At 31.7% G+C, this 27805-nt stretch overlaps 1 protein-coding gene across 1 annotated transcript in view; it reads left to right on the top strand.

Annotated features, from left to right (window-relative positions):
- Positions 1 to 4373: 4373 nt before the first annotated feature.
- The window catches only part of LOC132752946 (uncharacterized), a 49521-nt gene continuing 26089 nt past the window's right edge, over positions 4374 to 27805 (top strand). Inside the window, exon 1 of the mRNA XM_060743365.1 lies at positions 4374 to 4525. The gene's annotated coding sequence lies outside the window, so the exon portion shown is untranslated. The remainder of the gene's footprint in view (positions 4526 to 27805) is intronic.

The following is a 27805-nucleotide window of genomic DNA, read 5'->3' on the forward strand; positions in this document are numbered from 1 at the left end:
GTTATTTTCCTCTTTTCGGTATCTAACAGCAGGACATTACGGACTACAATAAAGGCGGGAACATAACATATAGTACAAAAGGACCGATTACCCCTGATTAGGATCATCCTTGGAAACAGATTTGAATATGACAGACCATAGACCGACAAGCTACGAAAGAAACCGTTTAACAATTTATACTTTACTTTTCAAAATGTTTATCACAGTAGAAATGTTTATATAAATATAAAACCTTATTGTGCTTTGAAGACATTTTAGTGATCAGAAAGTACTTTATTATGCCACTTTCCCTGAAAAACCCTCTTCTTTTAACACTAACATGATATTATCTAGTCCTTTTATCAAATTTCGTTTATTTTTTTTTCTTTTACTTTTATGGCTGCATATTTGTTTTCGTTTTCACACTGTCAACATGGAAAAAGTAAAAATACACAATTCCTCTATATTTATTTGACAAAAGTCAAAAGCAATCTTAGACAATTTACAATTGAGACGCTTCACTGCCAGGACAGCTAACATCTAGACGTTTCAAAATTCACTGGCATTTTTTTTTTGGGGGGGGGGGGGGGGGGTAATTGATAGAAAAGTTACTTTCAATTGGAACACGGATTTATATTACATATATAAATCCGTGATTGGAATGACAATTAAATTTTATATTCCCTTTTTATATTATGAGTATTGTGTCTGAAAACTTATGTTTTTGATGAAAATGATAACAGAATTTGCTTTAACTGTACATTATATTCAGAAATACTATCTGAGTTATTAAAGCCGCGTGATTTATTTCTAGCCCCTGGTGACTGAGTTTTTGCCTTTACGGGTTGAGTCATTAGAATTCCAGCAATCGTTTAATGATGCGAGTTCGTAAGAGGCGAATAAATGTGTTCGAATTACTGGAATCTATACATCTCTTAGGTTCAGCAGGTAATGTGGTTTTGACCCCAGGTATTAGCTTCAAGTTTAGCTTCCGAGATTAGCCGTATCATTTTTCCTGTTTCGACGTCATGTGACCAAAAATGTGTTGGTGCGCTTTAAACCCAAAGGAAAAGACTCAAATAGAAAAAAAAATGATAAGTATACAACTTTCTAAAATCAAAAGAAATTTGTTATCAACTTCTTCCTGAAATTTAATTTCATTATTTAGTTTCCTTATTGAAAATGTAATGTAAAGTATCTCACTTTATAACAACAATAGATCAATTACTGAAAAGATATTTCAAATTTAGAGATCAAACATATATATGCAATTAAGTATCGATTATTTAATTGAACCTATGACAATTATGATATACAAACTTAAAGTGCAATGTACATAGATTTAAAGTCACTGAAGTGCCCCTATTTTCATTCAATTTTATTGTCATTTATTAATCAAAATACCGTTCATCTCATGATGATCTTAATTTTAAGAAATCTTATTAAATAAAACGTGTCAAACTGATTTTGGCATAAAAATAGGAATGGAACTTCTTGGTATGAATTGTTTTGGGAGTAAAATGTCCGTCTACCTCTCAGAATTATAAAGTATATTTTATATTTTTGCCTGTGTTTAAATAAGTGTCTAGTATGAAAATACACAATGTACTTTAGGACCAACTGAGAGAAGAAAAATAATTATAATAACGAAAACACACACACTTTTGAGAAAATAACACCTAAGTAAAACTTTCTCTCAAATCTCTTTCATACAACGTACAATTGGACATTCAAAATTCACAAAGTTGCACGAGATACAGACAAAGTTGAATTGTTTCGGCCGTTTTCGTGAATTTCCGCTTATAAGCGTACGTTACGGAACCATCCGAAACAATACAATAGCAGACGATAAAAGACGCCACATAGACAAAAGATAATCGACGCATGCGCGGACATTAAGTATACTGACAGTGCACGGCAAAATAAACATTTAACTTAACAAATAATCGACCCGTGACAAGTGTTTTATTTGAATTAGTATGTATGTATGTATGTATGTATGTATGTATGTATGTATGTATGTATGTATGTATGTATGTATGTATGTATGTATGTATGTATGTATGTATGTATGTATGTATGTATGTATGTATGTATGTATGTATGTATGTATGTATGTATGTATGTATGTATGTATGTATGTATGTATGTATGTATGTATGTATGTATGTATGTATGTATGTATGTATGTATGTATGTATGTATGTATGTATGTATGTATGTATGTATGTATGTATGTATGTATGTATGTATGTATGTATGTATGTATGTATGTATGTATGTATGTATGTATGTATGTATGTATGTATGTATGTATGTATGTATGTATGTATGTATGTATGTATGTATGTATGTATGTATGTATGTATGTATGTATGTATGTATGTATGTATGTATGTATGTATGTATGTATGTATGTATGTATGTATGTATGTATGTATGTATGTATGTATGTATGTATGTATGTATGTATGTATGTATGTATGTATGTATGTATGTATGTATGTATGTATGTATGTATGTATGTATGTATGTATGTATGTATGTATGTATGTATGTATGTATGTATGTATGTATGTATGTATGTATGTATGCAAGCATTTTGTCGTTTTGATGCGACAAAATTAATCACTCAGGCCTACGGCCTTCGTGGTCAATTCCTACGCATCAAAACTCCAAACCGGTGTTAAATAGCCGATATACACCTCTCAAGCCGATGTTATTTCTTAATCATTCAGTGAATTACCGAATTCAAAATTTATAGGTCACCTTTTGGTTGATAGTAACATTTAAGGACATGAAGGGTGACATGTCCGGAGTCCGTACTTTCAGTGCCCGAAAGGACGGATGGACCCTCATTAAGCCTAAAATACATACATACATTATGCAAGTCGATTTTTGTGATGATACAATTTTGATGCACGGGAAACCAATGAGACCATTATATGCATCATGGAGAAAAATAAAAATGAGCTTGACTGATCGATAAGATGTTACAACTGGGACTGATACCTGACACATATTTTCTGTATGCACGACCGACATGCACGAACATTCTTTCCAGGTTTTAACAAGCGAATTTTGAATGGAATTGCCAAACATTGGTGTCTTTTTCAATTTTGTATAATAATAATAATCAATGAATCAATATGTTCTTTATCTGGTATCTTTTATACTTCCTAAATTGTTCTGTCCATTGCTGGCTAATGTCTCCAAACTGATTACGATCCGCCTCATTGCGATTCGCCCCACTTTAGTGACAATTTGCACTAGACTAGTGTTGATTTGCCCCACTTCAAAAAGAAACAACAACAAAAAGAAAAACAAGAAAACATTTAAAACACACTCAAAAATATTTAAATTACAGGTACATTATGCTTTAGAAATGAATATTTTTTTCTTTTTTAGAACGATTAAACTTGATATCTATAACATTGAAATAATTGTTTTAGATATTTATTGCTTCTTTCCTGAAATGAGCAGCGCAGAATAAAATTATTTTTCATAAAAGTGCAACAGCAATATTCTGCTACTATTGATTGGATCCTGACAGCACTATATTCCTTACTACGAATAGCAATTCTTCTTGGAGATTGACAACGTAGCTGCAGTCAATGAAGATTCATTGTAAAAAAACTGTATGGTTAAGATGTTTGTAGAAAATAAAAGTAACTGCTACATGTACAAGGCTATATATAAATGTACATGTATATAAACTGAAACACTGGTACATGGTGGGTTTAGTGCACCTCTTGTGTACTTCTATGTTCCCAATGAAGTGCACAAGAGGTGCACTAAACCCACCATGTGTGAACATTGAAGTGCACCACAGATGCAAATTAATGCATATCAAGTGCACTTTATGTAACCTTTAGTGGAATCCCAATTATTTGACCAACCGAAGCAAAGCTGAACATTAAGACATGGAAATGTTGTTTACTTTACACATGGAGCAAAATATATTATATAGTATATTGTATATATGTCTGTGCTTTACAGCAAAATTTAAAGTATCGTAAAATTTGTTCATACAATGTTTTAAGTCATTTGATATATTCTTCTTGACAAAACACGACAGTTGTCATTTTATAACTAGCTAGTATTATGAATTGTATACCTAAGAAATTATCATAATTATAGAAGTAATGAATTCAGCATGCAAGTATTTAGTGGTGTTCAACATTTTAAGCTTTGTCCCTCGTCCGAAATGTCTATATGCCGTCTCGTTCATTCTATTTTTATGTTTGCAGTGAATATTCCCCCTCCCCCTGCAATATATTTATTTTATTAGTCACTTATATATTTAAAAAATGTGTGTGCTTCAGATTTATTTATTTACGTATACAAAATTCATTGATCGAATTTATTTTTGTCGGTTAGAATAAAAAATAGATATTCGAAAAAAAAATATTGACCAATAACTGGTCGAAATTATCTCAAGCAGCATGCCGCCATTTTGCAAGACAACAAACTAAAGAAGTATTATTGAGGATTCATTTACGTACACAGAAGTAAAATTATTTCTTACTTTTACGTCACAAAGCAGGTACGAAGTTACTTTCAGCCTAATGTTCATGTTTTAAGTTTCAATATTCAATAGGTGCTTTGCCGCGAATTGATTTTGGAGGCCACCTGCCATGCCATGGCGTTGGGCATATTTTTCTTCAGTTTGTAGTTTTTCTTCTTTATTTGGCATGTGGACATTAACTATTGTACGACATTTTCTCTTTCAATGAAAGTGTCACTAATATAGATTTATATGATTGTGTTAGCATTTAATATTGAATACAATTATTCACTTAGTTTCAACTCAGCATATGTAGGTCATTTCGGAACGCTATCAAAAATTATATGTGATAATGAATATGGCAAAGCCTCAAAGCGAGCTCTCAGAAAGAATTAACTTTACATAACTTCTATGTATTTAGGACTTAAATTCGTTTAAAATCGGCCTTAAAATCAAATTTCGGGGTTGGGGAAAAGGATACAGTGTAAGGATTTGAGTAATTTCAGCCCCAAGACCTAATCAGCCCCAAATAACCCAAGGCTGCCACGGATGTTTCGGCCCTTTATCAAATCGGCTGCATATTTAGTACAGAAAGTCTTTATACATTTACATGTTTTATATATTAGGCCATTATTTTTTGATATTTCGGTTTACTGACCTGCCGACTCTGTATTTTGGGAAAATGAAAAAAAAAATCTGCCCCCAAAAAAATTCTGTGTTGTCTTGAAATACGCTGCTAATAATACGACTTGTCAAAGAAATGTCGCGGTAAGTTTAATTAACTGTTAAACCTACCATATGCCAGACTATTTTACATACAATTTATACAGTGAGATACGCAACCGGTTATCTTTACTAGAGAATAGCCTGTCGTCTGCTAGTTGGGGAAAGTGTTTATTGGTGTATGATGAAAGAATGTCTGTTAAATGGGGTCAAGCCATTCTCACAGAATTATAATTAGGCTTTGATCATATTTCATCAATGCATTGAAGGTCGAAATGCGCAAAAATGTAAAAAAAAAACAACCAAACAAAAAAAAAAACACGCCAAATTACGTAAGCAATTACATTCAAGGACAGAGCTGCAATTGACAAGATCAGTATTTTCAGATTTAACAAAAAAAAATTAGTCTTTAAAAGCAGATTGAATACAGGTTTTCAAACAAACAAAATAAAAAATGCCCGCACTTACTTTTAATAGATTTTTATGTCAAAAATTGACCTAAAATATTTTCACAATGGGCAAAATTGAACATGACTTTGTGTAATCTTTTCTTGACAATTTTTTTTTAACATCTGATCTATAAAGAAATGAGTGCAAGTCAGCTGATTTTCGGCACCTTTGATGATTCAGATTACACAGCAGTGTGTAAACATCAAAGAATGACAGATTCTTTTGAAGGGCTGGCTTGCCACTTGTCATAAGTCATCGTGTGTAGATTTCATGTGTGTTTTTAAACAATGGCAATGTGAGCAAAAGTTTTTTTTTGTGTATTTAGACAATCTTTGGAATAGACAATCGGCGATGTATTTAATTTCATTGCTCTAGTAAGTACTATGTATATGTATGCACCACATTTATAGTTATGAAAACTTTTTTTTTTTTTTTTTTTCCCGCCGCCGACCCTACCTTTTTTTGGAAAAAATCAGTAAACCAAAATATAAAAAAAATTGGCTTTAGTAATCAAAATGTATAGAACAGAACATAAACTTTATCAAATAAAACATAGTACACCACACTGAAACAGACATTTATTATCAACAACTATTTAACAAAATACAACAAATTATTTGAATGATTAAAAAGCAATCTTGACGAAGACGCAGACATATATACAACGGATAGGAAGCCCCGAAAATAGATGACAGTCAGATTCAGACCTCACAATTTCACCAATTCTGAATTTAACTGTGTGATGTCACAGTTTCTTCTCCATCTATATTTCGGAGCTCCATGACGTAGAACACTTACATGAAACAAACACTTACTATCAAATATTATTTAATTAATAGTAAGTGACAAGTTTGAACAATACAAAACAACACAGAGCAGTTAAACAATTATACTTGTACTTTTAATATGAAATAAAACAAAAATATTGCAAACAGACATTTTTTATGATTAACATTTTTTACAATGAAAAGGACAGATTTTTAATCAGAACGTTACAATACCAAATACTGTCAAGAAATTATAACAAACCATTGGTTAATAAACTTGAGTTTTTTGTGTTTTTTCTTTTATAATATAAAAAACTGCTAATTAGCAATAACCTATGAATAGTTAATTTGTTACACTTTGGAAAAATAACAACATACATTTAAATAGTAAAGAGATCAATAGATAATGATTTCTGAGGTACAATTGTAGTAAACTTTGTTTATCAAAAAGTTTTTGCAGTTTGTCATCTGTCTTATTATAATTAAGGATTAGTGTCTTAATTAATTGTTACACCTTGAAAAAAAAAGCATATAATTATCTAAATAGTTAAATTAAGAGATAGACAGATAATGGCATTAAAAGGGCTGGATTGTCTCAAGGAAAAGGGTCAAACGTCTTGGGGGGGGTCTGATTTTTGCACAGGGGCCGATTTTGTTTGGGGCTGAAATGTCCTTATTGCCAGTGCAATGGGAGCCTGTTGAATTTTGATACTGACTCAGTGTCTGTGTTTATTTATTCTATATTTTTTATTAAGTTGCTTATACCGCCTCCATGGTCGAGGGGTTAGAGTCAGTGACTTCTAATCCAGTTACCTCTCTGGCATGGGTTTGATCCCCGAGAGATGCTTTGGTAGTTTAGCGCGGAGGAAGGTAGTCTAGTACTATTGTAACTCTCCAGGAACGATGGTTAGGAAACTACCCGCCTATATGACTGAAATACTGTTGGGAAAAGGCGTAAAATGAAACAAACAAACAAACAAATTAAGTTGCTTTATAATTTTGCCTGTAATTTATCATAAATTGTTCCTTATACTTGAATCAAACTTCAGGGATGTCATATTTCCGTGTAAATCCATAGATTTCAAGGTCGTCCGGATGTCATTTGTGAACGATGTAAATCTAATGAACAATGTAAATGTCTATCTCTGAGTTTGCTACTGTCTATTGTCCGATTGTTTCGTATATCTATTTGTTTAGTTATTGCCGCTTTTATAATAAGCCAATGAATGATAGCATTACATATACTGACCAGTCGTAACATAGCCTCTCTGTAGTTGAAGAAAGGAAAACCAAATGTCCGCCAATTAGCAAAAGTGATATTAGGTAATGAAAATGTTTGATAAAGCACTAAAAGAAAATGAATTCTTAAGGATGAAAATCCAGGAATTTTGCTGGTGACCCCCATGACCTCTAAGTCTTGTGTTCATTTTTTCTCTTCAAATTACCTGTTGGCATCCCTGAAATTTTACACTTTTTACATTCATTTTTATAAAACAATCGTGAACACGAAAAAAGTCCCAGATTGTAATCGGCAAGGTTTTCTGAATGTCAATTTGAATGGGAATTGTGATGAAAAAACAGTTTTATGTGTGCTTTAATAAATAATAGTGCAGGTAACCTGCTGGTACTGATTCCTGGTGTGCTCCAAATATAATAGGACAGGAACAAAAAATAACCACCAATCAAGAGCAGGCAAACTTATTACCAATAATTTTGCTGTACTTTTGGCAAAAGTATTCAAAACCATCACTTCTGGAGATACTCTCGTTCCTGTAATGCTTGAGCAGGCTGTTCGAGCTCGGTACTAAAACTTTCAGGCTTTTAACAAATTGATATCCTATACTATGTATGCATAGTTTACTCCCATTGAACATGTCTAAAATTTTCTTAATTCATAAATGTCAGGGTTCGACATTAACGGGATCCCGGGATTCCGAGGATCCCAAAAAGTCGGGAGGAATCTCTGTGATTCCTAGCTGGGGATTCCGTTGGGATCCCTGAAAAATTGCTGTGTAAATTTTTGAAATTGTCTGAATTAATATTGAATCACAAATATTCAAGAAAAATGTTAATAAAGACTGGCACAACTGCAATGTTCAAGAAAGAAAAGTAAAATCCCGCCGGTAAAATCTACGCTCTTGAATCATGTACGCCAGATTTCCTTTGTGCAGTGACTGCTATCAACTCATTTGCGATATATAATGAAAAATATTTTGGCTAAAGAAACATTCTTGAATAATTTTATATCATGCATTGACTTCATAATATTAAGTTGTGAAAATTCAAGAAAGAAATATAATTATCGTATAATTTTTTACACGAGCGGTGTGTACTTCAAATATGTGCAGATCGGCGTTGCCGGCGGTAGCTAGGAAGTTAACAATACGTGTTTTTGTTTTTTTTTGTGTGCCAAACTTCGGCATTTGTGATCATTGTAAATTTTCGTAAAAAAGTGAAAAAACAAAAAGATTACTGATGTATTTTTTTTTCTCCCTGTAGTACAGCAAAAGTATAATGAATAAATATAATAAAAAGAATCCATACTTTTCAGTTTAAAATCCTTTTTGAAACTCTGCAGCCTTAAATGCTAAAAAATATTGTCTAACTAAAGACTGAAGTGTTCTAAGGTCAATCAAGGTCACGCATAATTTACCGACAAAAAAATAGAAAAATCCTTAGGTGAAACATACACCAAATGACGTATATTTCATCTGACAGTTCTTTGGGCCAATCAGTGTTCTGAACTACATGACTGCTGTATGCGGTGAGTGCCTTTGATGTGACATATGTCAAAACTTTAAAAAAATCAATACACATAGGGAGGAAAAGAATCGGACATTTCAGTGTAAAAATTGAGAACAATAAATTTGGATATTACACATCCTGTCATGGACTTGGAGCAACTTTTTACTTTTAAAAACGAAATCATTTGAAGGTACCCTACTTGTAATGCAAACAAAACTTTTTTCTTGATATTTTAGCTTTAGTAAAAATTTAACAAAATATTTTATTTACAACAATCTATGGGATATTTCCTTTTAAACACAAAAAGTGTACAGTAAGCTGAAAATCACTTATTTTTTTAAAGTGATCATAATTAAACTTTTCTTTTTAAATGACATGAAAGTAAATATTTTCTAAAAGTTATCCATACCAGAACTTACTGGAATTTGGAGCCTAATCATTACCTGTAAGTTTTTAAAGATCTACAGATGATATGTTGGCTCTATTTCAGTGAACCCTAGGCTATCTGGGAAAATGTTTCCCCAGTTCCTACTTAACTTAAAAAGTTCAAACCCTAAGTCCCATTGCCCAGTCACTTGCATTATACCTTCATTTACAGAAACTGGTTCACAATTATCAACCCCAGGGAGAAAACAGGTTTTATTTTCAAATCGAACTCTTGTTCAGTGGGTGAGCTTAATGTTATTCTGTTTACGTGCATGTAAAAATGTATTATGTTTTAATTTATCTTAGCAGTCCAATTATATATATACTAGTAAAGTAAACACTTTGAAACACTTTTAAAACTTTAAACAGCAATATTTCCAAAGGGCTCATATGGCCAGTTATGTGTTGACGGCACGTAAAAATCCAAGCAAACAAAAAAACCCAAAGGGTTCATAAACTACATTTTCTGCATCTGAAACAAGGCAATATATCATGTAAGTGGTCTTTAAAAAAAGAATTTGAAATCGGATTGCTGCACTTCCTTGTTATTCTTCGCCTTCATATTTTACTATTTTGATCTGAGGAATCCCTGACATTTAGGAGGAATCCCTGAATTAAATCTCAGGGATTCCTATGGGATCCCTTGTTAAAACAGTTAGTGTCGAACCCTGAATGTTAATAAATTTAAGCAATATTAACTATAGATATTTATATGATAATGCTGTTTAAATAATAATACATTACTCGGGAATAGGTCAACTTCATTGACCCATGCCAAGTTGGTATGACTCTTGCAAGACTGTTTTTGGACTGTTCTGACCTTGATATTAAAGTGATATAAGAATACTATAATATGACAAGAAGGTATTGATTAGATGAGCGTACTTATCATTATTATCACTTTAATATCAGTATTATAATAATGTCCAGTTGATTGTAGATTTATAGATTAGTGTTTTAAAGCAGATATTATACATAAAGTTTGTCAAAATTAAAGTGAGTATACAAAAGTTTATCAAATCAAGCCCTTTTAACAATTGCACAACAAATACGTATGTATGTAATTTTAGTAATAAAATGGATTTGACCGATACATAACATGTTGTGCATAAATATGTACCCAACCTTAGCACAAATTAAAAAAAAAACCATTTAAGTTACATGTGGGTATATGTGTATGTATTTACATGAATTTTAGCATATACTAGGCATACATGTGCCATGTGGAAATCATTTATTTATGGTAAAATATGAAAACAAAGATCAAGAAGGAAGAGTGACATTCTGTTTTTGGATAATTGGTCTTAAATGCATGAAGGTTAACAAAGATGTTTATAAACTCTATTCCAAGTCTTACTAAGAAACAGGAGTGAGGACTACATTAAATATATTTTAAACTACATGCCATGGGATGATATAAGAATTTATTTTTATCTAAAGTCAGAAAAAATCTATTATAGCAAAAAGTTAGCCATTGTTTTTTTTGTGAGAATTTATATTCATTTTTTAACAACAAAGGATATTTTAAACATGTTTCTTTCATTATAAATAACATTTCAACTTGTTATAATCACTAGCTTCATGGTACAAAATAACACCCTCATAAATTGATTATAATTTCACAGGGGTCACACATTTCATTTTTTATCGTAGATATTCAAGTGCATCAACTGTGCATGCATCATTATCAATTATTAATGCTTTTTTACAAACAAGCTATTATCAGTTATGCATTCAATGATGCAAAGACCCTCTGCCATTTTACAAAAGAAACAACAACAAAGCAAAAAAAAAAATGAAAAGAACACAAGTTATAAATAAACTGACATGTGAAATTAAGTTACTTGTCGTAGAGACTGATCAAAAACATTCACAGACAAAAATAAATAAATGAAAATCAGAAAGTTTAATATCGTTTTTATTTGTTTGGGTCGTCAGACCAAACAAATAATGGTAGCGAAATTTCAGACTCTATTGCTGTTAATTGCAATTGCCGAAAGTAGTCCGCTTTTTTGAAGCGGTTACTTCCCTTTATATGTAAACTAACACCGAAAAATTCAGGGGAGATCACTGCGTAAAGATGGTCAAATGACAGGCGCATTAATTTTCAAGCAAAATAATTCCCGAATGGTCGAAGATTTCTAATATTGTTTTATATTCTTTATAGATATACATGCTTATAGTAAGCTCCATGATTATTTACATCCGTGTTAAACAACAGTTAGCGTCGTTACAAACCCTAATCTAGAATAATATAGTTTTCTTCAGGCTGTTAACATATAAATTCACCGTGGCCGAGGGGTTTGCACGCTCGCTAAGGAAGTGAGAGGTCTGGAGTTCAAATCCCAGTTAAGGCAACTCATTAAATCATTTTTTTTTCAAATTGTTTTACGGTAAGTCAAATAAACAATGGATTGAATATCAGTGTTTAAATTAGTCTTATAGCCAATTTACTACAATTAAAACGCTGGAAAGCATTGGTGGCACTTTACAAAAACAAATTGGTTTATAATCTCACAACCTTCACCTTTCTGACATTCTGAGACCCAAACAAATTCAGCGCCTTCTGTGCTTTGATTATCTATCATAAACATAAAGGAAATTACACTTAAGACTTGATCACACTCATAGTGTTCTGGTAAATGTACTACAATTAAAGGTATAAATTTTGATAAATGAGTTATGAGCTATATAGATACATTAAGCTTATAAATATGCAAAACTTGAACAATCATTAAAAAAGAAAAAAATGTCTCCATCTGTTTTTCTCTTGAATTAATCATTAAAGGAAAAACGATGGTGGCAGTTTTTGTTTTAATACAATTGGGTTGTAACAATCGACATTGTAACGGGCATTTTTGGATATCCCCAAATTGTAGTAAAATTTTCTTCATTTTTACATACACTGTACTTTATCAGGTTGTTTTATGATGGCTAACAGTGTGTATAAAGTATAATGAATTTTATGGAGTACAATGTTGTTCTAACGCAACACTTCAACAGGTACAATATATGAAATGACCTAAATGTAAGTCATTTTATCCGTTACAAGCCACAGGTATTTTCACTCCATATGCAGCATTGCTGGAATACATGAATACATTTCTCAACCATCAATCTACAGTCTGAAAAATTGTAACATTCACACAGAATCATGAAAACTGTTTTTCCGTGGACATGAGATCTAAATCATTTAAAACACTACAGCCAGTGGGTTTAAATTATTTTTATCCAGTCTTGATATCAAAATGAACACTTTAACCAACAAATTAAAGTGAACAAAACTACAGCTTTTGAATTGTTTTAATAGGTCACCATGTTAGAATATCAGATATAAATAGACGAGGCTATTATGTTGGGGTATAATTATTCAAATTATGAATGTAATCTCAATGGGAGCATACACTTGTACGTAGCTAAAACCTTGCCATTCTACGTTCAATTTTTCAAGGAAAAAAACAACAACAAAAAACATAAATTTTCTCACAGCAAGATCAGGAGGCAAAACTGTACTGTATTCATTCTTTTGCAAAATGTATAACTATGATGAATTTAGGCATTCTACATTCTACAAAAAAATCAAAAGGGGAAGTCAGACGTTTTTTTTGTGACCTAAAAGAAACAATAAAAAGTTTTTCGAGTATACTTTCTATTTCAAATCAGATTCATTGATATACATTATTGGTTTAAAGTGTTGTTGCATATGGGTGCTGCTTGTTCACCCTTTATATCTTAAAATTTCGAATTTCACGTCGGCACATTGGTTGAAACGGAAGCAGCAACTCATTTTAGCATTGAGCTGATACTATTTTGATCCAAGGTCTATGATTTTTCGTCAAATTATAGTGCTAAGTACTATACTTATGCTAGTACTTGTCTTCAGTCAAGGCCAGCAGAGTGAATGAAAAGAAAATGTAGATGGCAAGCCATCTTCATTCTATTTGAGTTGGTTTAACATAACTTGAGAGTTGAGCGCAAAAAATAGATTGTTTTGAGAAATTAAGACAGAATGTATTGAAATAATGTGATAATGCTCCGGAAACCCAAAACTATAGTGTAAAAATGCAAAGCTTGTTTCATTGTACGCCAGTCATTTAATGTCATGACACATTTGTATGCCTATCTATCCTAATTTTTTTCAAACGACATCTCTAATTTCAGGAATTACCCATTTATGTGTTAAGTAATATTCCCTTTGAATCATTTTGAACGAACTAAGTATAAAATATAAAGATTTATGAAAAACTGTCCAGTTAAAGAAATGTTTATGTAGATTTAAGCTCATGTGACAACCAATGAAATCGTTTTGAAATTGTTCCATTCAACGTTAAAATAGGCTACAAAACAGTTAATAATTAAAAAGTTGTTCATTTTAATTATTAAGTGTTCAGCCATCAATGCACTAGCGAATTTATTTCTGTACAGCGGACTACATTCATTCTGATGAACTTAAACATTCGAAATAAAATAACATCATCACGAAGATACTTGACATCGATTTTAATAATTTTATTTATATCTATGGTATATTCTCAGACACAAATGAAACCTGGCACATTTTGATGTGTTTGTAGATTAAATTTTAAGTGCTATATCTGTAACCGCTTGAACAATATCACTATAATACAATACATTTCTATGCATACACGTAAGTTTGTGTCGTTTGTCAGAATTCAACGTCAACAGAAATGGGTAATTAGGATGTTTACATACCGTTGACACTAGCACGATGGACTTGTCATACCTTCTATTAATAGGTGATCGACCGTTCATCCAAGGGCATGTAGACCGTGAGCAACTAGCGGAAAGAATTATACAGAATCAAATATCCAATTGGCAACTTCATTTGATAATGTTTTATTATGTTAATCTCAGCTTTGTTAAAAAACGTTACTAAATTCATTTTACAAAATTTGTTAGTCTGAGAATAATAACACCGTCAGGTTTCATTTTTGACTGAGTATACATTTTGATGGGTTTGGTTGTACGGTGCATCAACACAATTGGAGGTCATATGACGCCGAAACAGAAAAGATGATTTTGGGTAACCTCGAGTGTCAAAAACTCGAAGCAACACCAGGGGTCAAAAACGCCTCAGCGATATGTAGATCCCACTATTTCGAACCCATTTAATCGCCTCTTACGATCACGGTGACTGCAGTTCTGATGCCTCAGCCCTTGAGGGCAACCTTTCAGTCACAAGAGGATTGAGTAAACATGATCACAACATTGGATTTTATAGTGTCGCATAAGAGTTGGCACGGATCTATAAAGTATAAGTGAGATGTTCACCAACTACAAAGAGCACACTGCATCCTTGTTGCAGTCATTTCGACCTGTTCATGTTAATCATCTGACAGAATCTGTGGTAGTTCCGGCCAGAAGAGACAATTAACCTATGCGTTAAATGATTGACGTCAAACAATTAAAATATTTAACTTACAATTCTGAATCACATAGGCGTACTTTATCTTCAATATCAATTATTCTAATTAATCAATTACATACATTGTTTAATTAATCAATTACATACACTGCTTTACCACCGTCATCCCTGCAACGTCATTTAGTTATTGGATATCCAATAGAATCTACTGAATATGAAAAGACAGTTAAAGTGACTTCTTTTACACAATTCCTATAATACTATATGTGGATTTTTATTTACATTCTGAAACAACCTTTTTTGTTTGCAAACTTTTTTGAAATATTCAAATTGACACTTCAATTTCCCTCACATTTTCTTAGAAATTACATTTATACTTTTACGCATTGGTGAAAATTTCAGGCTTTGCCGAACTTAGTTTATGATACTACTTTTGACGTTATAAAGTACATGTAGTTGATGCACGTGGTAGTAATGGCAAATGCTAAATACAGTATACATGAATATTTCTCATGACACACATAGCAACCGCGGATTATGAGTACTACTGACTGAATATTTCTCATGACACACGTAGCAACCGGATTATGAGTACTGCTGACTTAATATTTCTCATGACACACGTAGCAACCGGATTATGAGTACTGCTGACTTAATAAAATTAAAGTTAAATGATTAAGGAAAATCTGTTACCAACCGGAACCAAATAGTAAACTAATTGCTGATGCAACATATAATTGTATTATATTCCTAGTATGGCAGTCTTTGACAGCATAAATTTAGAAGTTTCAAACATTATAAGCTTACTAAGAGTTCCGTTACTTATGAACAAATAAAATTGTTTACCTGTGTAATGCTTCATTAAATTATTTTCAAACTGTATTACACATAGTCCTGTGCTCACAAGTATCATTCTTACCAAACATTTGTAGATCAGAGATTAATAGAGAACATCTGTCGATGGCCATACAGTATCCGTACAAAAATTATTCTGCGTTCATACACCTTTACCTTTATCAGACTTTCTCACCGCCTCCGTGGCCAGTTACCTCTCTGGCGTGGGTACGATCCCAGGGAGATGCTTAGGTGTTAAGCACGGAGGAAGGTAGTCTTGTACAGGTGTAACTCTCCAGGAACGATGGTTAGGAAACTACCGCCTATATGACTGAAATACCGTTGGAAAAAGGCGTAAAATGAAACAAACAAACAAAATCAGACTTTCAAGAAGGTATTAAATCGCCCATTGCCAGTGTTGTGTAGTGGACTTTTACACAAAAGACTTAGAAAAATTAGGGACAGTTCGTAATTCACAGCCTGAAATCTTAGACATCATTAATTTAACCCTTTGCAAACCTGATTAAAGATTGTCTGGTGTTTTCAATTTGTCCTTTTGTAGTTATGCAAACACAAAACTATAGAGTGACTGTTTGTCAAGAAATAGTTCGCTTATTTCCAACAATATTTTGTACTTCCATGCTAAAAAAATAAATAAAAAAAATACACTTAAAATACCATTCAAGATACACCAAACTCAAGAGGAACAAAACACACACAAACAACAATAAAATGGAAAAGAACGATAAAACATAATTTAATAACAATTAAAAAATATATGTATAACTACTAAAATATCTATTACGCATGTTTAGTGGTACAATATATTTTAGTAGTTACACTAAATAGTATGTTACATGTATGTAGTAGACTCTGTTTCTTTGTACATGCGGACAACTTTCATCCTTCATTTTGAATAGAACTTCATTCAAACATTGGATGAGATCCTATTGATACGGATACCTTACTTTGACATTCAGTTTATTTTTTCACAATTTATCAAATGTCTCCATGTATTCAGTCCTACGCATAAACCCAAGATTTCCAGTTTTCCCCCAAAATTTGCTATCTCTGGCCAGTGATGAGCATTTAATTATAATTACATGGCTTGTCACAGTATCACTGATAGCAGCACCCTAGAATGTTTTATGATCCTATCATGTTTCAAGAATGTATAGAGAACATTTCAGATGATTTTCATAGGTACATTCAATTTTTAATAAGAGTTAAAGACTAAAAAGACTGGATTACTTTTAAAAAAGCTTTTTATTCACTTACAACTCAAAATCACAGGGACTCGGTTCCGTGTTGGGATAGTGTAGGGTAAAAATTAATTTTAGAGAAAAAACAATTTATAAGTATTTTTTTCTAAAATTGCTTTTTACACTACCCCAACACTGTGCCGAGTCCCTGTGATAACAACAAAAATACTAATGTAAATTACTTTCATTCAATTTGGTAGAAAAAAATCTCTGAATGTGAAAAAAAAATGTAAAAAAGAGAGCAAAATGTAAACAAAGTAGTATTTTGACTTCCGTACAAAATACTAAATCACTTTAACTATACCAATTGCAATAAAGCAGAAAATAGTAAAACATTGATGACCTTTACATTATAGTAAAGTTATAAGTTCAAAGAGAAAATATCTCTTGAAATAAAGATGCTAGAGTTATAAACCTTGTCATGCATGATGTAAGTAATAATGACAAAGAACAATTATTAGTAGATATCATTTCTAGGAACAAAGATTATCCTTTGAAATAAATGAATTTTCACTAAATCCCAAGTTCAAAAATGAAATGGAGATAATTCTAGAAATACAGCTAGAGTTATAAATCTATTCGCACCTGATATAAGTGTTAAGAAACATATTTTGAAGTGCAAAAAAATATCAATATGCAAAAATAATATATAAACAAGAGCTGTCACAAAACAAGAGCTGTCACAGAACGTGACAAATGCCTCAAAGGATTCTAGTTATAAACCACATATTACATGTTAAGTGTGGTGGTAAAAATTGACATAGTTCGAACCTCAGCAGTGACCTTTAAGTTAGACAAAGAAACCTGGGTTAAGTTTACAACACATTGTCCATTTATGGTGACTTAATATTTTTTTTAAAAATTGAAACTTTCATGTATGGAAGTTACAGAGCGGACACAATAACCACCATTTATATGTATATAACATAAATATTGAAAAAGTTTAAACCCCAGCAGTGACCTTGAACTAAGGCGTAGGAACACGGGTCTTAAGCGCAACACATCATACATTTATGATAATTTCATATGCGAAATAAAAAATATAATCCTTTCATTTATAAAACATAACAAATGAAGTATGCACCTCCACAATGACATTGACCTTAGTTGTAGAAATCTTAGTCTTGTTCGTGGCACACCATATATCTATGGTTATTGAATATGTGAAAGAAAAATTAAAATCCTTTCATGCATACTGAAGTTTAAGAGCGGACACGACCACAACCTTCTATATTTATATAACATAAAAAATGACAAAGTTTGAACCCCCACAGTGACCTTGACCTTAGTCGTAGGAACCCGAGTCTTGTTCGCGACTCACCATACATTTATGGTTGTTTCATATATGAAAGAGAAATTAAAATTCTTTCATGCCTACTGAAGTTTTTAGAGCGGACAGGACCACCACCTTCTATATTTATTTAACATAAAAAATGACAAAGTTTGAACCCCACAGTGACCTTAACCTTAGTCGTAGGAACCGAAGTCCTGTTCGCAACTCACCATACCTCTATGGTTATTTCATATATGAAAGAAAAATTAAAATACTTTCATGCATACTGAAGTTTCAGAGCGGACACTACCTCCACTGTCTATATGCCTGATTGACTGACAGACAGACAGACGGATGGTTCGATTTTAATATGCCACCCTTCAGGGGCATAAAAACATCTAAATTCAAAGGGGAAATAATTCTGGAAATATTTATGCCAGAGTTATGATTCTTGTCACACATGTATAAGGAACATATATTTTTAAGTTAGAAGTAGATACCTTAAGAAATAAAGAAGTAAGTAAGAAGGTAAAAAAATGAGTTCATGAGAAGATAATTCTGGAAAAATATTGGTGCTAGAGTTAACAGCATTGTCACATATGATGTAGCTGATGGTAAGGAACATATATTTGAGTTTTAAGTCAATCCCTTATTATGAAATAGAAAGAGAAAAAAATTACATTATTTTATGGAAAATTATATGTTCAAGGGGATATACATGTAGTTCTGGAAATACTGGTTTTTGAGCTTTACATCTTATCACATGATGTGTATGATCATAAGGAATACATGTGTACATATAAGGAAAATATTAATGACCCCTCGGGGCGGGGCCAGTTTTTACCCCAGGGCTTTGATCTGAACAAACTTGATAGACACTCAGTATAAGATGTTTCATGCCAAATATCTAAGCTCTAGCTCTTTGGATTTTTAAAGGACATTTTATAAGTTTTTTTTTTCGGTTGCTATGGCAACCAAAGTTCTGCATAGAATTTAATTCTTTGAACATCTTTGGTAGAGCCTTATGCAAGGAACACTCCTGCAAAGTTTCAACAAATTTGGCTTAGTGGTTTAGGAGTAGAAGTCTTTTAAAGAAATTTTTGACGCACGGACATTGTCCTCAGATGAGCTAATAAAATAGTAAGAGATAAAATGTTTACTGCATATAAGCATTAATTTAAAGTATGTACGCTGGCGCTGGCTTACAAGCCGAGGTGAGTAGGACAGCTCTCCATATATTTTATATAGTTGAGCTAATAATAAAAATATTTTTAGCGGTTTTTTTTCGGGGTGGGGGGGGGGGGGGGCAGTTCACTCAGTAACATGAATAACACTGAACAGTGACACTTTACTATGGAAGTTTATAAATTAAGAAGATGATTATCACTTATAAAGGTATATCCTAACATATAATTCATTTAGTAGCTAAAATTTATCTTGTGATATTAATTAAGTATATAATTTACAAATAATTCAAATAATTGCTAAAAGTTTCACAATTCACTTGGGCCGCAGACCCAGAGAAAAAAACATCGATAAAGTTAGTGTATCTTCAGAAATTTGATCCTTCAACGTTAGGGCCATTAGATAAGAATACAGAGGGCCAATTAATAATGACAAGACTCTCAGCTCAGTGGACGTGTTAATGGGAGATATACAGTTAATAGTGATTTACTAGCTGATAAGCCCTTACTGAGATTCAGCAGGCTGGGAGGGTTTATGCGTAGGACTGTATTCTATCATGTATATTTTATCAGTCAATAATTGGGTGTGGGTGCATTTAAATCAGGCATTGCTCAAGTATTCGCAAAAGTAAAATTAAACTTTTGATGATTCAAAAATGTACAATTATCACTGTGAAGAAACTCATCGCAAAAAAGATAATGAATTGTATATGCTTACAAAACATGATGAAGAAATGGTGCTTAATATAATCGCAATAACCTATACAGTTTTACACATTGGATGGAATAGGCTTGCAGTAAATGATACAGCGATTTCGTTTCTTCTAAACAGTGATTAAATATCTACACATATTATAAAATTTGAAAGAATATTTTTGAGGCTATATTTTGACCTTCGTGGCAATGCCCACCCATCAAAATCCCAAACCGGTGTTAAATAGCCGATAAACCCTTAAACACCGCTGAAACCGATGATAAGAAATAAACAAAACCTATAAAGTTTTAATTATGCTTAATATGTATGGATTTCGAAAATTATACACGTACTTGAATTTTGCGAAGGCATTGTAAGTCTTGTCTTAAGCAAATGAAGTTAAATTGAATTGGATTTTTGAAGTATAAACTGTATTTGATTAATATTAATAAAAGTGTTAACAACTCAAGTCTTTTGCGTTTAGTTTAAGAAGAGTAAAACTTCTAGTTTTAATTAATAAGAATCAATTTTCGTTCCATTTTCTTCTCATGTCTTACAAAAGAGTATTGAAACAACAAGAAAATTATTACCTACAGGTCTGTACTTGTTTGGCACTTGAAAGTAATTTGTACTTAGAAAAGTCTCCAGGGACGGTTTTTGATAAATTTATGTCAAAAATATCTGCTTCTACAGTTCATAATATATTTGTGAAAACGTAATGTATTTTTTATTTGAAAGAGAGTTGCTGCTTAAGAATGTTTATAATTGAAACTATATGGACATTTCTAATGGAAACTCTCCTGCCCTAGATTCGCATAGATTTGGATCTGAAGTCGACGACGTTACAACACTTCCTGCTTATCAACATCACTTATTATTCTTACATAATATATAAAATTCTCAATTTTACGAAAACTTGAAGTAGACTTTAAAAATGTACGTTGTCACAAAGTAATTGTCAGAAATGTCATAAAGTAATTATAAACACTTTGACTACGGTATATATTTTACTTTTATTTAATTAAAGTGTTAAAATGGCATTGTAATTAATACTTAATTAAATCGAGTAAATTATTCAGAGTCTGAATAACTTAAGAAATGAAAATAAATATAAAAAATATCTACCTGCATATTTATAAATAAAAAATTGATCTTTCGAAGTTTTACACAATTGTTGAACTTAATGCTTGGTATTTAAAGATAAGAGGATTTCATACAAATCCAGGGCAGACTTCTGGTCCAAGAAGCAAAGACGAAAACCTCGAGCGATTTTGAATTGAGCCTTCTTTTTGAACATAAATTGTCTACATTTCATCAGATGTCAAACCTAATTAAATTATTGAACTATTGTATGTACATGTATGTAATCGATAATTTAACCAAAATAATAAAAATCTTTACGAAATTTCCGAAAAGTCTTAAGTCTTTCGCCAAATTACGATACGCCAAAGTACGAAAATTCTTTTTAATTCTTAGTTTACTCTCTCTCATAATTGTTCTATTATAAAGTTTAACAACTATAACAAAAGCATACATGTAGGAAGATGTTTTCAAACTATTATCTTCAAAGCTTCCGACTAACCACCTTTAAACAGGAGATGCCTGCATTGTTAGTGTGGATATCTTATAAAACTGCAGAAGATACTGTTGAATATCGCTAATGAAAATACCTCGTACACCTGTTAATATTATAATAATGAACAGGTTGGTATGAATATTCTGGTCAAACAACGTCAAATCATTCTAGTCTATTGGTGTTTATACATCTGAATGTTTTTTCTCGTATATGGGGATTCGGTAATTTCTTAATAGCGTTCGTGCGTTTGTTGATATAACTGAACGTAACAAAAACATATTTGACTACTTAATTTGTACATAAATATTACAACAACTGATCAACATGCATAGTGTTGTCATTCCGTAATCGTTACGATATTTGATAAAAAGTACTTAATGATTTTGTAAAAAGAAAATAATTGCAACTGTAAATACAATGTTTTAAGCAGTGGTTCCTGTGTTTCATGTACAAATTTATACAAGTAAACAGCGAATATTTATTAAAATTAAGTATGATAAAGGCTGGCAAGGTGGGCTGTGTGTAAAAAGTAAATAAAAGTTACAAAGAAATCAAATCATACCCGATTCAAACACGAAATTCACGTGCACAGTTAAGCATAAATGCACAAGTTATCACTCCACACATTTTAACTGAAGAAAGAAAAAATAGTAAACACGTTCAAAGTCATTCGATACCAGAATAAATATCTGTCTATATTAAAAACGCTTACTACTTATAATAAATTAGGAAGCATTGTTAGAATTTTCTAATATATAGCCCTTCTCGTAGGGCGTTCACAACATAGGTAGGTAGGGTTCGTGCGCTAACTATGTTCACAGCAGTTCGACTAGACAACACAAAAACTTACAATGGTTACAGTAGACAAGTAACGTCACGTCAATTTTCTCAAATCAAATTGCCATCACCGAAACTGTTTCGCCTTCTTACCGAGAAAGCTGTTTTTAGCCATGCAATCAAACCGATTTTAACTGACAAAGAAGTATCAAACACCGTTAGCCTTTGAAGTTAAAAATGTTGATTTTTGTTAGAAATAAAATATGTGAAGTAATTTTAACTATTTTACTTAAAAAATAATAAAAAGTCAATTTTCAATGGGCAAGTTTACCTGTCGGCTATATGACAACGCCACGTTTGTCTCGGAATCATGAAAAATACCTATCAGTATTGGTTTTCCAAGGGTAAAAAAAACTAGAAACCGCATCGCTTTCAAAATAATGAAAGCTTGCCAATGATTGGTTGTTTGAAAGACTAATAGAAGGTGACTACCTATATCCTAATGGTAGTGTTTTTAGGGGACGTAATACCCAATGGTAGGATGCTATGTCATTGCGCACCTGCTGAATGCCCTCACTCGGAACATTTTTTTTCCAGAAAATCTGTCGAATAAGAAATAGTAAGAGTATCAAAAAATCATGTAGCGCTCCAGAGAATGGCTATATATAGTACTTTAGATAATTGTAAAAAAGGTTTATAGATTTATTGCCTGGTTTAGGCCTGAAAACGGGATAAGTGTTTTTCTCTAAATGCTTTTTATCTAAAGTACTATAGCCATTCTTTGTAGTATCCTACCATTGATACCGAAGGCGAAGTTCTACCACATTGGTTGAGATGTAAAGAAACAGAGGGTGTAAATCTTTGATAATGTATAGCACGTGTATATATGTGGCATCCGAGGTCCTTATCCGAAGTATGACGGAAAGCGCCTGGTTTTTATTTTCACAATTGATACGTAGCACATTTCTTCAGTAACGTATTTATAGGTTTCTGGATTTCAGAACTAAAAAAATAACACATGTAGGCACATTAAGCCTCAGAAATAAATGAAAATTTGTTTCAGGAAATAGGACAAAATGTTGATATAATAGATTTAGAATATGTGAAATGCATATTACTTAAAATTCAGATTTATTTGAATTATTTCTTACACGTTGATCTGATTGCCACACCGTATTTGTTTCGCCTTCATTGCGATTCGGATTCCCCGAGAAAAATAATTTTAGCCATGCAATCAAACCATTCTTAGACGAAGTATTAAGTGGAAGTAAAATGAATTATTAATTTTTGATAAGAAAGGTAATTTATGTTATGAAATTGTTTGAAGTTACTTAATAGGTACAATTTTTAATGGACATGATTGTTTGCTAGTTTACCTGCCGGCTATATCCTTTCCACGACCGACCCTCTTTTTCGGACTGACATCCGTAACGTTTTAAAACGTGCACATTTTTTCAAACCCTAAAATCTAATTAGCAATAATTAATCATCTTGTCTTTAGAAAAAATTGACATAAATTAGGTTTTGACAATTAAGACAAACATAATTATCTTCTATAAGGTAAAACATGTTTTAGAAGCCTTATTATTTGTTAAATGGAAAAACGCATGGTTGAAATAAGTTAGTATTTGTAGCTAACTTTACCTTAAATTGATTTGAACTAAATTACCAATTTTATTATCCAATAATATGATTAATAAACGATCAGTGACACTCTTAAACCGATTTTTATAAAAATGACATAATACTTTTAAAAAAAAACTTGTTTCTTAAAACATTTATTTTATTTACCATCTTTTGAAAAATGCTTTGAAAGTAACTAATGCAAAATAATGTGATGAAAATATTGCCGGGTTTCCTACGACAAAACAACATCCGCTTTTGAGAATAGAAAATTTTGACACGTTTTATTACGTTTTGGGTGTTCTTTCGTAAAATAGGGTCGGTTTTTGGAGAAACGAAAAAACGATACGTTTAATTTATACGTTACTGCCACGGAAAGGATATGGACAAAAAAAAGTTAATTAAATAAGGATTTCAAGGTTAATTTAGCGTTGGATTTATTTCGGAGTTGAAAGTTTAATCTCAGCGTCAACGTTGAAGTTTCCTAGACATAACAACGTTGAAAACCCACGAAATTTTGCTATTGGATTTAGTTATTAAGATAATTAAAATGATGTGCTGGTGTATTCATTTGTGTCTATCATGCAATACTGTCACTCCTGAAATTGAATCATAAATAGTAGTAAGCCTCATTTTATTATCTTTTATCACATTTTACTTGTATTTTGCAAACGCGTTTCTTTTCAAATGTTTATATGCGGAACAACAAATGCACTATGAGTTTCACTGCAATTATCCTAAAATCAAATCTGACTTGAAAATATTGTGACATAGTAAAAAAGGTTACATAAATAGATGCTTTAGACATTTAAATTAAAAAAAAAACAACAGTGAAATGACATGAAACAGAACAGAAATTTAGATTATAGCTGAAGTACAATTTTGACAGCAAATGATGTATATTATCATAAAAAAAGCAAAATCTTAAAACAAGTCTTATCATGATCCTGAAAACAACAATTAAATATACAAATTTAACTTTAAAACACAGAAAAAACAACAACAATTAAGTCAAAACTATCAAGTCGAAATAAATATCCAGTGGTTGAAATATTTATTCTTTGTCAAAAGACATTTTTGTTTTTGAAGAAACATTGAAGCATGTGAAGTAACTTATTTAGAACAATTTTAATGCTGAATTAATGGCATTTGACTTAACATGATGAATAAGAATTCTGATTTAACAAACATGATATCCTGTCCATGTTCAATGTATGGTAGGCTTATATATACTGTAGCTGCAATTTGCTCATCTTCAGCCAGAGCCAGCATATAGATCTATTATTCCAGTGTCTACTCTAGGATTCGAATAAAGGGGGATTTTTTATCGAAAACTGAGAATGTTATTACATTTGTTGATCTTTTCCCTTCTTTCTCTATACATGTATAAGTTTCCCTTGCCTCTGAAAAAATAGGGGGGAATTCTAAAAAATATGAGTGAATACCCCCACCCCCCTCCTAGAATAGACACTGTTATTCTATATAAATTTACGACACTTTAACTCGACTTTGTTTTATAACTTTAATAACGTGTTTAATCAACGTTACTGTTATCTAATGTTTTTAAACTAAATAACGCTGTGTTATACTTTCATAGATATCGACTTATGTTTCAGATTAAATAATAGAAAAGCTTCAAACGGACACACAATACATTGCGCGAGATTCATTGGCCCTTGGAGTTGATCGATTTCCGTATTGTATTTACGTGACCATTTCATCCATTCCTGAGAATAATTAATATTTTCTTTGTCTTCTTTGCTTTTTTGTACATTTTTGCGCTTCTATTTTTTTTACTCATTTTTGATTACCATTACTAATTTTAGATAACTGTGTCCGTAAATTTACTTGTGTCAAAAATAATATCAGAAAATCTCGCAAAAAATGTGAACTTGCGGGATAATGATTTCACTCCCTGATACAGATTTTAAGTATAGCTTCCCCTCCATTTAAATATAGCTCTGTGATACTATCACTAAAATATGAATGCATATTGACGAATCGACTTTGGACGTAAATTATGTTGGGGGAGGGGGTTACCACGCGAAGGTTACAAGTTCATAATTGATTGAATATTATTTAGAATACAGCACAGCGAAATATTTATTGAAAATGAATTTAAAAAGCAAATGACTTGTTAAATCACAAACTGTCTAGGTTATCACCAACTTTAGTAAGGTCTACCAAAAACCAAAACATTAAATTATGTCTCAATAACGTATTAAAATAACCCAATTTAACGTTTTTTCATCTTTCTCTTCTTTGATAAAGTAAACTCTTCTTTGATCTTTAAAGTAAATCAAAGCAGAATATAAAGAACAAGAAATTATACATTGGTAAAAATCAGCCAATGAAATTAAACCATTATCTTTGCAATTTAGATAAATCATTGACTGCTTTCATTTCAGAGTTCAAAACAACCTTACCATTTGAAAGAACGATAATCATATACAACAAAGTAACTGCAACAATTACTCCCCCTAATCAGGGATAATCTGATGTTTATTGTTGAGGAATATCAATTAATTGTCATTCATAAAGAACAAAAAGAAAAAAAAGAAACATATTTATTGATTTATTTTACAGCACTTAGAGAAAACGTACAATTATTTTCTACTCTAAATTTTTTTAAAAGCGCCAATTAAAGAAACACAGTAGATCTTTATATTGAAAATCCAAGAAAAAATTGTATATAGTAAATTTCCTGACATAAATCACTTGTACAGACTAAGTAAATAATGGAATAATTACACAAAATTAGCGGTTCTGAAGTTTAGATAATGATTTAACTAAAGGTAAAACTTAGAATCAACGTTGAATCGTAAATGTTGAATATTTGTTGACAACGTCACGTTATTTCAAGGTGTGCATGCTGGGAAAAGAAGCAAATAATTGTTCAGCTATTTGACAAAAAAAAGTATCTTTTTGGAAACTATAACACTAAACAGGATACCAAAAATGAAAAGCCTCTGAAAACTATAACGATAACATTTTAACAAGACTTTTCCGAAAGTTGCTCCGTTGCATTGGCCATTAGCTATTTATTTTATTTCTGAATGGACTGTCTCAACAAGCTTCGGGCAAGCCCTTCAAGTAGACCAGACTGAACTTAACCTCGATTCATAAATGACATCGGTTTTGAAGGTGAAATGTTTAAATTTAGCATGATTTTTGCAATAATTGACTAAAACTTTGTATTTAGAAATGGATTGTCTTTATATTTATATAACATAAACAATCCTTTGGACAAGGAACTAAACTGATTCTGGCCTTCATTCGTCAATGACCGTGACCTGGAATGTCAAATTATTTTAATTTCACATATTTTGGCGGTAACATAGTAAATTCAATTATTTCATGATATCTTTTACATTTGGAAAGGTACTTTCAATTAATGGTCCTCTAACGTTTTGTGGAATTAGGGATCACTGGAGTCGAGGTCAAGGTCATTGGAGTTAAAAAAAATAGAAATTAAAATTGAGAAATCTTCCTTCAGATGGACTTATGGGCCAGTTTTATATTTGACAGGAGGGTAACTTGCAAAGTATTCTTCCTTTAGATTTGAGCTAGGGGTCAGTGTGCCAAGGAAATCAAATAAA

Source organism: Ruditapes philippinarum, unplaced genomic scaffold (genome assembly GCF_026571515.1).
Source record: "Ruditapes philippinarum isolate M1 unplaced genomic scaffold, ASM2657151v2 ctg306_1_1_1_1, whole genome shotgun sequence".
NCBI classification, from domain to species: Eukaryota; Metazoa; Mollusca; class Bivalvia; order Venerida; family Veneridae; genus Ruditapes; species Ruditapes philippinarum.